This window comes from Camellia sinensis, chromosome 14, assembly GCF_055761805.1.
Source record: "Camellia sinensis isolate YWXY chromosome 14, ASM5576180v1, whole genome shotgun sequence".
NCBI lineage: Eukaryota > Viridiplantae > Streptophyta > Magnoliopsida > Ericales > Theaceae > Camellia > Camellia sinensis.
In genome coordinates, this window is record NC_138974.1 from 94,278,374 (window position 1) to 94,293,122 (window position 14,749).

Genomic DNA, 14,749 nt, shown 5'->3' on the forward strand with positions numbered 1-14,749 from the left:
GTAACATGACCTAGGCTTGGCATGACCTAGGCTTAACATAACTTAGGCTTGAGACACCAAGGAAGGAAACAAGCATGCACACAACACTTAGGCAATTCACATAACCACAAAACAAGGCATGGACCTTACTTAGGCAAAACAAGTCATAAACATGCAAATGCAAGCTTAACGAGTCATAATCATACCAATGTTCATGAACATGACTAAGACATAAATGTGGGTTGTTACAGTTCTGCCATAGGTTCTTCATTAAAGTTGGTTAACTTCTCGAGGGCTTCATTGTGTGTGGTGAAGATCAAGTTTCGACACCATTGATTTTGAGAGTTTCGTCTCATTTCTTCTTCAAAACTTGAGGTAGGGCTTTTCTTAGAGTTATATATATATATATTTTTGCAAGATCGAGATGATTTTCGAAATCATCTTTCGATAGCTTTGAAAATTGATTATTGATTCGAGAAGTTGAGTGATTTTGAAAGTGGGTTTGTCTCTTATTCTTTTAAAATGATCATATGGGTTTTGATCTTCGTCGATTGAAGAAAAGATGATTTTGAAAAGTTTTCTTTCAAAAGATTTGAGTTGTATAGTTTTGGTGAGAAAACCTAGAATTTGGAGATTTTTTTAGAAGACTGAAAATCCATGAATGATATTGTTATATTTATTTTGTGTGTCAAAATAAATGGATATTTGGAAAATTTCTTATTTATATTTATATAAATGATGAATTTCAGGGAATATTAGGATTGTTGTTCATTTTGGAAATTATTGTTCAAAACGTTGAAATAGTCTTGAAATAACTAATTGTTGAGGATACTTGAGAAGAATGAATTGTGTTATTCCTTGGATGATGAATTGGAATAAAAGTATTTATATTCATCTTGTGAAATTGGTATATCAATTCATTTGATTACATTAAACTTTGAAAGTTGATTTGAAAACTTGCATTGAGAAAAGAATATTGAGAATCAAGTTTTCATGGAATGGTTTTGGGGTAAATACGTTGGTAAGTCTTAATAGGTGTAATGACTCAAAAAAAAAAAATAAATAATAATAATAATAATAAATAAATTAAAGGAAGGGAATATATTCTGATGATGGTTTTTGTGGTAGAAGATAGGATGATGATTTTTTTTTTTTTTTTTTTTTTTTTTTGTGTGGTGGAATACAATTATATAGGGAACATGCATGGTTAGCAAGGTAGTGGAGGTTATTTCTTTACAAAAGAGAGAAGTGAGTGCTGGAGTGGGGTTCAAAGGATGTAAGGAATATTTCCTATAGAGAGAGAGAAAGAGAGAGAGAAAGTGAAGCGCAGGGCAAGAAATGGGGAAGAGCTGCTTGGTGGTTTTGATCAATGGGAAGAGGATAATGTTTGATTGTGGTATGCACATGGGTTATCTCAATCATTGCCGATACCCTGATTTCTCTCTCATCTCTAAATCCGGTGACTTCGACAATGCTCTATCCTGCATCGTCATTACCCATTTTCATATGGATCATATTGGAGCTCTTCCATACTTCATTGAAGTTTGTGGGTATGGTGGACCCGTTTACATGACGTACCCAACAAAAGCTTTGGCTCCATTGGTGCTGAAGGATTATCGGCAGGTGATGGTTGATCGAAGGGGAGAAGAAGAGCAGTTCACCTCTGAGAACATTGTGCAATGCATGAAGAAAGTTATAGCTGTGGATCTAAAATAGACTGTACAGGTTGATAAAGACCTTCAGATCTATGCCTACCATGTTGGACATGTTCTTGGAGCTGCAATGATTTATGCAAAAGTAGGAGATGTTGCTATAGCGTACATAAGGGACTATAATATGACACCGGATAGACATCTTGGAGCTGCTCAAAATGATCGACTATGGTTGGACCTCGTTATGATAGAGTCAACATATGCAATAACTGTTCGTGATTCAAAATATGCTCGTAAGAGGGAACTTCTTAAAGCTGTTCATAAATGCGTGGCTAGTGGAGGAAAAGGTGCTCATTCCTACATTTGCTCTTGGAAGAGCTCAGGAACTTTGCATACTGTTGGATCATTACTGGGAGCGCATGGATCTTAAGGTTCCTATTTACTTCTCAGCAGGTTTGACCATTCAAGCTAATATGTATTATAAAATGCTCATCAACTGGACTAGTAAAAAGGGATGATCAGTGGTGGTTTTTCACTTGAAGTTTTCAAACAATGGGCTCCATATGATGCAAATCTTGTTACATTCCCAGGTGATTGCTTCTGAAGATGGGCTGAGCATTGTAGAGAATCCACCAAAGAATGCAGAGAGCGGAATTTAATCGAAGCAATCGGTTTTAGACCCTAGTTCTTGAGGCCAAAGTGAAGAGCTTGGTGAGAGCAACATTTTGATTCGTGGAGATCAAAATGTGACAAAATTGAAAATTTAGATTTTTTCTTGTTTCCTCTTCTAGCTTGAGGTAGGGATTTTTCCTACACTTCTTTATGCACTTTTACTTGATTATATGGAGTTTAGAGTTGTATATAATTTAATTAGAATTTTTGAAAAATTTGTGATTTATTTGCTTAAAAGGGAAATTTTGAGAAATATAAAGAGTTGATGTCCAAATTGCGAAAGTGTAAACTCGGAATATGTTTGTAAGGTTATGAAAGAGCCATGTTTTAAATTTGAACAAAAATGGACTTTGACTCGATTGGTTTTGAAATTTTTACCGGTTCGTGACCAAAAGAGCATTTTTAAAGAAAACAAAAGAATTACATTTAATTTTGGGGGCTTTTGATCAAAATAGGATGTCATAGTTGAATAATGCTTGGAGAATGAGTTTGGAAACAAAAATGATATTTTCTTGGGCATTAACAATATTATTTTGCTTAATGTATCTATTGGAATAAAACCGACACGGTTAGAAATGGACCTTGAGAGGTTACTGGACGTGATTGTGATATGAAAACTAGTGTAGCTGTTCATATTTGGTGAGATGTGGAATAGATTGTATTTATCAGAATTTTTAGAATTTAATTGTTTAAATATCTATTTAGAAATATCTGTTTTGGGCTATCAGTAGAGGATAGCCATGATTGTTGTAGAAATGCATGAGACTTAGGTAAATTAAATTACATTCCTCATTTGTTGCATTGGACATTGCATTACATTCATTTCATTGGAAATATATTTATTTTTGAGAAATGTTTGGAAATGTATCTATTTGCGAAAAGATGAATACTTGGTGAATCTGGGTAGGGGGTATGGAACCGTGTGGTTAGGTGTTGAGCCTTCTAGTTTACTAGTAAAAATGATAGTGGTAGTGCATTAGGGCCTACTTGTAGACACTCACCTAGAGATTCACAGGACCCGTATTCATGTAACAGATATGGTTTAAAATGGAAATGATTTTATATTTGTTGTTGCATCTCAGCATTGCATGCTTTATAAAAAGAGAGATAAACTGTTTTATCATGAGCATGGCATGAGCATACTCCTCTTTAGTCTTGTCATTGTTCATATGTTGTGTAGTATATCTCTACTGGGCTGTGGCTTACCCTATAAGGGAAACCATTTCAGGTACAAGTGCTATGCCTCCGCTAAGGCATTGACTTGAGAGAACTCAGAACCGAGGCTTCATTTTTGTTTTATTGTTATTTGTTGAATGTATGCCCAGGGCTGTATTTGTGTTGAGTTGAAACTCCATTTTTGTGTAACCAAGAATATTCTTAGATAAATTTGTAAGCCTGTAGAGCACTTATTATCTGTTTGGCTTCTATTTCATACTTGTTGTAAAATGCATGTTTAGGATTAGAACTGGGGCATTGAGATGTGAACAATATGTATTTGGCATTTGTGATTTAATGGAAATGGGTGTATGGATTAGTAGCTATATATATGTGCTTGTCTATTAGGTGGGTTTTGTTGCATAAATAGATATATCATGCCCAATTTTTGGGGCGTTACAACTTGGTATCAAAGCGTACCGAGTTCGAATACTTTGGGTACGTGGGTAGTGGTTAGTACCACAGTGGGTTTATCTCGCTTGATAGAGATATTTGTATGATGAAGTGCTATGTGATAACACGTTTATGTGATTATATGGGTATGTGGTTTGATTTCTGAGATGTTGATTAAGTCTGTGAGTTCCTGGAAGTCCAGTCAGAAGAGCACTTGATCACTGCTATTTCCGATTGGAACTCTAGTAATGTCATGGGACAATCATTATCTAGAAAGAAAATCTATATGTGCTTATGTGACTATGTGCTTATGTGGAATGAATTAACTGTCGTCTATTGCCTTAGGACGTGATTGAGTTAGCTTCGGCACAATTGTGATTGTGCCAATCTCAAGTGTTACCTTTATTAGGATGTTAGGACGTGGAAGGGGGAGTGGTAGGCATGGTTGGCCCAGGAGACACGAGATGCCAATACCGAATGAGATTCCGGCACAGGAGGAGGGGAACAGGTAGATCAGAGACCTACTGGGCATGTGTATGCTGTTACCACGCCAGAGTTAGTGTAAGCACCTCGGTTGTGAGAAGTACCTTCTTGTTCTGTAATTCTATTGCCAATATATTGATTTTATACGGTTTTTCTTTCGTTAATACCGGTCAATGTATATAAGTGTGTTTGGATTGTCTTGTTTCGTTTTTCTTTCGTTAAGCCATGATTTTGATTCAGGTCAGTATGAAATCAATATCCAGTTCAGAGTTCAAAATTCAATCATTCTCAAATTTAGCCAAACAAAATTGTTTTCGAGCTCAAAGTGTTATGCCAGCTACGCCATTGATGTGCCAAAAAAAAAAGAAAAGAAACTGATTTTATTGAAGTCAGGAGATGACATCCCCGATTACGGAGACAACAAAAAAGAAAAAGAAAAAAAAGAGGGATCATGTTTTGATAACAACCATATGCCGACTTCAGTTACTCGACTTTCCCGCCGAGCTCTTCCTTTTTTTGTCATCTTGGATGACCCTTGAAAGCCCTGCCTCAGTGCGTACAGGACCGCCGAGGGAGTTGACTCCCTGTTGGTTGTCAAAGGCGAAGTACAAAGGTGCTCCGAATCGGGTCATGACGGTGGTCTTCCGTTTCAACTCTTTGTTCTTGGCCTTCAATGCGCAAATCTCTGCTCGCGCATCTTTGTACATGTGATGGAGCAAAGAAAGTTGGGCATTTAACTGTTGTACTTCACTGGTCTTATTCTGCAGCCGGTGAGATAATTTGGTAATCGCAGTCACTGTCTCCATGCAAGATCTCAATATGAAGTGGTTGGCCTCAATGCCAGATTGAGCAGCCATGATTTGCTCAACTGACATCATGGGAAAGTTAAGAAGAGTAGGAGCAGGGGCACTCTGTTCAGGATGGTTAAGAAGGGTAGGAGCAGAGGCACTCGGTCCAGGGAGGTTAGGAAGAGTGGGAGCAGGGACACTCGGTCCAGGAGAGCTTGGATCATTGAGGTTCGGAAAGAGAGTGAAAGGACGAGATGAGGCCATATGTAGTGAGAAGTGTAAAGAGAAAGAAATGAGAGTCAGAGGAATAGCAGAGAATAGACTGAGTTTTGGGACAACTTTTCTCCTCCGCTCAGTTTCGATGTTTTGTCTCTCTCAAGGGAAATGAGGAAGAATGAGGGGAAAAGAATGATTAAGTAAACGAAAGAGAGTGATGAAGAAGACAAAGAGGGAGAGAGAGAGAGAGAGAGAGAGAGAGAGAGAGAGGGAGTTGAGGCACAAAAGAAGAAAAAGGAGATAGAAGAGAATTGAGGGGGTAACTTTTGTTGGCCAGTCGACGAAAAAAAAGACGGAAGAGAAGAAGACAAAGAGGGAGAGAGAGTCGAGGCGAGCTTACAAATTGAGGAGGTCTGCTTTTGTCGGCCAACTGACGCAAAAGCAAGGTCGCGTGTCAGACGCATTTTTCAAAGGAATGGAGAGAAGCGGGAAAGTTGTATACATATATGTATCAATATTGTATATATACGCTTTATATACATTTATTCGACTATTTTTGTCACAAGAGTGACTTGGGTTTAGTGGTTTGGCTCTGTGGTTGAGGGACCAAGGGACGAAGCCTGAGGTCGGGGGTTCGAAACCCTGTATCCCTGCATTAGTGTTTTATTTCCTTTTTGCATGTTTTGCTTACGCGCGATGACGTCACCTTACGGAAGATTCCGTCCTAGTAACGGCATGTGCTCGCTGACGTCCATAGACAGAATATTCCTTGTCAGTAATGGCATATTCTCCAAATGTGTCTGTGTATCTTTTGTTCGTATTTGTCCCTTGGTGAAAATGTTGTGGAGACACCACGGGGCTGAGGAAGCGACTTGGGAATGTGAGGCTGAAGTCCGTAAGAAGTATCGAGACTTTTTATCGATGTTTGAGAGTTGTGATAGAAATGTTATTTTGATATTAGGATGTACATTGAATTTTCTTTGGGGAGGTTTTATTATAATTTGAGGTTAATCTATTTATTAACTATTTGGGAATTTTAGTACTGTTTCAGTGTTAATTTTTATATGTGTCTTATTGTGATTGGTTTTGTATAATTCTAGAGTGAGAGGTAGACTATTCTGTTAACTGGCCTAAAGAGAAGTATTAATACTTGTCAATAAGTGAGTTAGTATAGTAAGAGTTGTTTAATTTGGATTTGATCTCGTGGGTTATCGTAATATTAGTGTGATGTAGAATAGTGTTGTTAAGGTATTATCTGTTTTGTGATGGTTGACGGTTACTATTTGAGTTGGCGGTTAGTGCTTTTGAAGAGTTATTATTTCATTTTGTCAAGGTCTCGGAGCAGTGATAGTTATTTTGGCCTTGGGATACATCGTGCATTAGGCGATGGAGATAGTTCGTTGAAATTGGGTTATCAACCAATAAGGTATGGTGTCTTAGTATTCTGAGGAGTCATTTTGCCAAAATTTTTGCCATGTTTGAGGAATTAAATCCTATTTTGTTGTTTTGGGTTATCAATGTGAATAGAAGAGTCACTTAATGGTTTATACTAGTAAGAGTATTTATAATCAATTGTTATGCAAAAGTAATGGTTTGGTTCGTTACCAATGTGACTCGTTGAGGCTCATGTAATAGTCAAAGAAATTTTTTTGATGCATTGATAAGTACCTGAGGGAGTTTGTGGGTGGCAGTAGGGTGACTTTGTTATGTTTAATGGGAAGGTTGTGCTATCATGCCATGATTATGTTTCTACGGTCATAATTGTTTTTGATTCAGTGAGGTTATCTAGTTTAAATTTCGAGGATGAAATTTTTTTAAGGAGCCTCAACAAGTCACATCGGTAACAAACCATACCATTATAATAGCACAATAATTGGTTATGAAAACCCTTACTAGTATAAATCATTAAGTGGTTCTTCTATCCACATTGATAACCCAATGACAACAAAAGAGGATCTAATTCTTTAAGTATAACAAGAATTTTGGCAAAACAACTCCTTAGAATACTAAGACATCATACCTTTTTGGTGATAACCTAACTTCAACGAACTATCTCCATCGCCTAATGCACAATGCATCCCAATGCCAAAACAACTATTATTACTCCGAGACCCTAACAAGACAAAGCAATACCTCTTCAAAAGTACTAACCACCAACTCCAATAGTGACCGTCAACCATCACAAGACAAACAATACTTTATCACATTAGGGTGATGCCACACCCCATTACCCAAACGGAATAAAATATATTCGGGCAACGAATTAGCATTTTCATCAACAAAGACTACAAATCAACATTAAGGTTCCACTCCGATGTGGAGTTTACAAAATGGTCTCAACAGTATATCTTAAGTCTAAGCAATACTTAATACAACTAGGTAAACACCCAGACTATATATGGCCCTTAAGCTAAAAGCTAATTCTACTAAACTTCTGAGACATTTACTTCGAGTTACAACACAAACTCTAGTGACTCACAAAGTCCACCCTGAATGCAACCATGATTCGGCTAACATATCCCACGGGATACTTAAAACAACAGTGTTATTCCCTTGGCCAACCAACAAGAGGTCCTACTTCTCTTTTAGGACTTATCACGCATTAAGTATAAGGAAACACCCTCCAAGGTTTAGCAAACAAACTCATAATTCATTCAAACTCACCCAATTGCAAGGAAAAGAGAGCCTACTTCTCGAAGCTACCCAATTTACATACGGCCAAAACAATCTAAAATCTAGATTACGCCGCCAAACTATCACGCTTGTAGGGTCATTCCAAGACTCCATTTGGAAACCGCTAGACTAGCCAACCGGGCATAAGATAATCCCAAAAGAAAACATAACCATGGATCAAAATACTACTCATTCCCTCCAAGATAATTCTTTTACCAACGAGTGCTGGACACTCCCTTCCTTGACAACTAGGGACAAAACAATTAAATAAGTATAGGTAACAACAATCATGAATATTGTCCGTTTCAAATCTCATCTTTAAACCTTACTTAGTTTGCACTTTATAGATTTTACAACCAAATCTCAAAACAATCAATCTCTCTTGGGAAATATACCCCTTACCACTATTTATAATCTTTATCACGTCAAGGCCACGCCTTTTCCCAAATACACACAAGGGTATACAACCCAAGCTTCAGAAATAACTCCACACATACCCAAGTAAATAGAACAATTTCACAATCATGCAAGTCATACATATACCATTTATAGCATTTAGCACCAATACCTCCCATTAAGGTACATTCTCATGTTCCAACATGAAACTCAACATATGCACATCAAGTAGCATAAAATCACATAACCACAAAACAAATAACGGGTTGTTCCTACGAAGATGGTTAGTCATCCTAGAAATCCTTTTAAACCTCTAATTAGAAATCATGTTGATCAGGCGCATTTCCAATGAGATTTCTACGAAAATTTCTGGAACCGACACAACAACCTCAAGACTCAACGCCATGCCCACATAAACATATAACATCTTGGCATATAAGCATGTTATCACATAGAATGCAAACGTCGCTCATAATCCCGAGGTAAATCCAACTGTGGTCAAAACCACTTCCCACGAGCCAAGATATTCAAACCTGGTTCGCTCTGATACCATGTTGTCATTCCCTGTATTTTATTACTCAGATAACCTTACCAATATTCATTAATTAAGTCCATTTACAAATAACATTTCATCCTTGGATGAAATGATAAATAATTAAATATACATATTCCCTCTCATTATGCAACAATGACATTTACATACAAATAAAAGAAATGCCCTTAGGCTTACAATAAAAGAGAGGACACTACTCTTTACAAAAAAAAAAAAAAAAAAAGCACTCGGCCAAACAACAAATGAAGTAGTACAATCCATCACTACATTACACTTATGAAATGGTAAAACCCATTGTTTGATCTTCAAATCCGAAAAGCATTCCCTGTACACATGTACAAGCAGGGGGTGAGCAAAGCCTACCGAACAATCTCATATTAAAACATTAAAAGATATGCGGGGACAAAGATACTTATACATATATGTGAAATCATATCATGTCAAAACCATATGATTTTATTACATAATCTTTTAAATCCAAGACCTGTGTATTCATATGCCACTAAGACCAATCTTTTCCATTTTTCTTCAATTCATTTCCAGTTCATATATGCTATTCAATTCATGAGTTAAATTCTTTATCTTTCAACAACCAAAATAAGACTACAACTCAATGGTTTTCTAACTATGCAAAACACACATAACACTTCAATCCTGCCATTTTACGGATATTTCATCCGAAGGAACCGGCATCCATTCATATATGAAATTTCAAGTCTTTCACCCAAGACACTCTGGCCAACTTGCTTTAAAATGGAGTCCATCCCGTTTCTCCTCCCAAACAAATATACATTTGTAATGTATTTATAAACATAATCACATAAGGAGTACATCCCCTTTTTCCTCCCAATAAACATACATATACAATGTATTTATAACATAGTCATATATGGAGTACATCCCCTTTCTCCTCCCAATAAACATACATATACAATGTATTTATAACATGGTCATATACAATGACACCAACAATGGATTAGCATTAAATCGCCTAATCCTCAAGCAATTTCTACAATAATCATAGCTATCCTCCACCGATAGCCTAATACCATTATTTCTAAAGAGATGTTCAATCTCAAAATAAATATTTTATTCAAAACTTACATAGGTGAGATATTTCATATCCAATATCACCATTTATAACCATAACCTTCCAATTTAACATTTTCAACGTTAATTCTAATTATTTATGCAAAATAATGATTTAATCAAAATTAGGGCAAAATCCCCCTCTTTCCAAATATCAACCCAATTAACCAAAATCAACTATTTTGGCACAACATGTTCATATATTCAAGCTTCATACTCATGTACCTCATATTCATCAAAATCCCTTTTTACATTCCACACCCAATTCCTAGATTCGTCCAAACCATAACCAAATCTCATCATCTACACACAATAGTAAATAAGTAAGCTAAAAACCATATTAGAGTGTAGAAAATCCCTACTTATTAAATATTACTATTTCCATCCTACTATGTCAAAAGTTATGGTATAATTTTAATAACACACTTTTAACCATAATGGATATAACCTTTAGCCAAAACTAATTTAATCCACTAAATTAGTAAATTTATTATATTCCAAAATTTTCAAATTAATAATACCAAACCTAACTTCACATGCCTCATCCCTCAAACATAACTATATTTCAACTAAACCATTTTTCATACCAAGCTATTTAAAAAGGTAATATTTTTACCAAATTCTCTACCAATAACAATTTCACAACTTTTTTCTAAAATTACTTAACCAACATGATATTTACATCAACAATTATGAAATATGCCCAATAGTAACATCTTCAAGGTTATGGGTTTGAAAGTCCACATTTTACATTTTTATTTTCGTAAAAATGAACACAACTTAATCATCAACATATCATCTTTAATAAAATATCATGAATATAATACTTTTAGAGTTTTTAATCCCAAAACAACTCTATAATCCCTACTTAAGCATTTACTCCATATTCCTCAACATTAATTTATTTTTCTAAAAAATAAATTCCAAATCAAAGATAAAAAAAATTCAACTTTATATTTCTCAAAATAAATTATCTAATAATAATATGATGTAGACACAATCCATACAACTGTTAAATTTTATTTTTGGATTTCTTTTACAAAATTAACAACACAAAATGATTTTTCCAAAATCAATCTCAAAATACCAACATTTTTAACATTTCAACATAATTTTCTTCCAAAAATTACCAAACAAAAATCTGAAAATATATCTATATGCAACACCTCTTATAATGATATATTTTCTCTAAATAACCTTAACATAACTTTAATGTAAAAATATAAAAAAAGTCCTTATCTCAAATAATGAAGAAAAGCAGATCTAGAAAGAAAATCTTGCCCGATCATGAATCCGAGACTTCCATTGCGAAGATTACGACGAGCTCTCCGACTTTTATTTACAACACTCTTGCAAAATCTCACTCTAAGAACTCACACTCGAAGCTTAAAAGTTGACCAACAATGGAGGCTAGAGAGAGAGAGAGAGACGCAGCTCTCTGCTCAAAAGAAGGCCAAGGAAAAAGAAAAGAAAAGAAGAGAAGAGAAAGAAAGTAGTCTGATGGGGAAAAGGGAAGAGAGGGGTGTGGGGGACAATCCCACATGGCTCCTCACACACTTTAACATTAAAAAAAAAAAAAATTAATATAAAATATATTATGAAATATCTCAAAATTTTATAATATAAATTATAAAATGATATAATTTTTCTCATCACAAAATATAATATTTTTGTACACCCCAAAAATATTATATTTTACTCACTACCAAAAATATACCTAATTTTATAATTTATAAAATATATAATATTTTTTCACCATATGGTACACACCATAAAATCAACTATCAAATATTTATTATAATTCTATATAATAAATAATAACAACTCCCAAGGTGATTACTACCAATCATCTAATTAAAAAGAACCAAACATTTAAACATGAGTCATTAACCAAACTCAATTAAATTAAATCTAAATCATGGGCCTCACTCATAAGTCAAACATGGTCCAATTATATACCAAAATAGACCCAACAAATTTTATCTCAAGTCATGGTCTAAACATTCAAAATTTAATAAAAAAAAATTCTACTATAAATTAAACTGAACACCAATCAGTCCGCGAATTTTCATAAAATAAATACTTATTTAATTCTGAAATTTTTATCCAACATGCTAGACTCATATGGAAGCAACATAATAAAATATGATAATTTTCTGAGATTGGTTACTATTTTTAAAAAATACAAAACTGAACTGTTTTTGCACAGAATTTTACACAGCACTCCAAATCCAAAAATTTGTTCAATTAAATTATGCACTGACTATTTAAAAAAAAAATTCTGGGTTATTACAGAAGTGAGTGTTGGAGTGGGGTTCAAAGGGTGTAAAGAATATTTCCTAGAGAGAGAGAGAGAGAGAGAGAGAAAGCGAAGCGCAGGGAAAGAAGTAGGGAAGAGCTGTGTGGTGGTTTCGATCAACGGGAAGAGGATAATGTTTGACTGTGGTATGTACATGGGTTATCTTGATCACCGCCGATACCCCGATTTCTCTCTCATCTCTAAATCCGGTGACTTCGACAATGCTCTATCCTGCATCTTCATTACCTATTTTCATATGGATCATATCAGAGCTCTTCCATACTTCACTGAAGTTTGTGGATATGATGGACCCATTTACATGATGTACCCAACAAAAGCTTTGGCTCCATTGATGCTGGAGGATTATCGGCGAGTGATGGTTGATCAAAGGGGAGAAGAAGAGCAGTTCACCTCTGAGAACATTGTGCAATGCATGAAGAAAGTTACAGCTGTGGATCTGAAACAGACTGTACAGGTTGATAAAGACCTTCAGATCCGTGCCTACCATGCTGGACATGTTCTTGGAGCTGCAATGATTTGTGCAAAAGTAGGAGATGCTGCTATAGTGTACACAGGGGACTATAATATGACACCAGATAGACATCTTGGAGCTGCTCAAATTGATCGACTACGGTTGGACCTCGTTATAATAGAGTCAACATATGCAACAACTGTTCGTGATTCAAAATATGCTCGTGAGAGGGAATTTCTTAAAGCTGTTCATAAATTGGTTGCTAGTGGAGGAAAGGTGCTCATTCCTACATTTTCTATTGGAAAAGCTCAGGAACTCTACATACTGTTGGATGATTATTAGGAGCGCATGGATCATAAGGTTCCTATTTACTTCTCAACAGGTTTGACCATTCAAGCTAATATGTATGATAAAATGCTCATCAACTGGACTAGTAAAAAGGGATGATCAGTGGTGGTTTTTCACTTGAAGTTTTCAAACAATGGGCTCCATATGAAGCAAATCTTGTTACACTCCCAGGTGATTGCTTCTGAAGATGGGCTGAGCATTGTCGAGAATCCACCAAAGACCATAGAGAGCGAAATTTAATCAAAGCAGTTGGTTTTAGACCCTAGTTCTTGAGGCCAAAGTGAAGAGCTTGGTGAGAGTAACATTTTGATCCGTGGAGATCAAAATGCGACAAAATCGAAAATTTGGATTTTTTCTTGTTTCCTCTTCTAACTTGAGGTAGGGATTTTTTCTACACTTCTTTATGCACTTTTACTTGATTATATGGAGTTTAGAGTTGTATATAATTTAATTAAAATTTTTGAAAAATTTATGATTTATTTGCTTAAAAAGAAAATTTTGAGAAAAATAAAGAGTTGATGCCCAAATTGTGAAAGTGTAAACTTGGAATATGCTTTTAAGGTTATGAAAGAGCTATGTTTTAAATTTGAACAAAAACGGATGTCGACTCGATTGGTTTTGAATTTTTTACCGGTTCGTGACCAAAAGAGCATTTTTAAAGAAAACAAAAGAATTACATTTAATTTTGGGGGCTTTTGATCAAAATATGATGTCATAGTTGAATAATGCTTGGAGAATGAGTTTGGAAACAAAAATGATATTTTCTTGGGCATTAACAATATTATTTTGCTTAATGTTTCTGTTGGAATAAAACCGACACGGTTAGAAATGGACCTTGAGAGGTTACTTGACGTGATTGTGATATGAAAACTAGAGTAGTTGTTCATATTTGGTGAGATGTGGAACAGATTGTGTTTATCGGAATTTTTGGAATTTAATTGTTTAAATATCTATTTAGAAATATTTGTTTTGGGCTATCGGTGGAGGATAACCATGATTGTTGTAGAAATGCATGAGACTTAGGTAAATTGAACCACATTCGTCATTTGTTGCATTGGACATTGCATTACATTCATTTCATTGGAAATGTATTTATTTTTGAGAAATGTTTGGAAATGTATCTATTTGCGAAAAGATGAATACTTGGTGAATCTGGGTAGGGGGTGTGGAACCGTGCGGTTAGGTGTCGAGCCTTCCAGTTTACTAGTAAAAATGATAGTGGTAGTGCATTAAGGCCTACTTGCAGACACTCACCTAGTGATTCATAGGGCCTGTATTCATGTAACAGATATGGTTTAAAATGGAAACGATTTTATATTTGTTGTTGCATCTCAGCATTGCATGCTTTATAAAAAGAAAGATAAACTGTTTTATCATGAGCATGGCATGAGCATACTCCTCTTTAATCTTGTCATTGTACATATGTTGTGTAATATATCTCTACTGGGCTGTGGCTCACCCTATAAGGGAAACCATTTCAGGTACAGGTGCTATGCCTCCGCTAAAGCATTGACTTGGGAG

The 14,749-nt window shown here is 35.3% G+C and overlaps 2 pseudogenes; both read left to right on the forward strand.

Annotated features, from left to right (window-relative positions):
- The first annotated feature begins 1,311 nt into the window (after positions 1 to 1,311).
- On the forward strand, positions 1,312 to 2,318 carry LOC145807704 (cleavage and polyadenylation specificity factor subunit 3-II-like; annotated as a pseudogene).
- Positions 2,319 to 6,094: 3,776 nt separating this feature from the next.
- On the forward strand, positions 6,095 to 13,415 carry LOC145807196 (cleavage and polyadenylation specificity factor subunit 3-II pseudogene; annotated as a pseudogene).
- Positions 13,416 to 14,749: the final 1,334 nt, after the last annotated feature.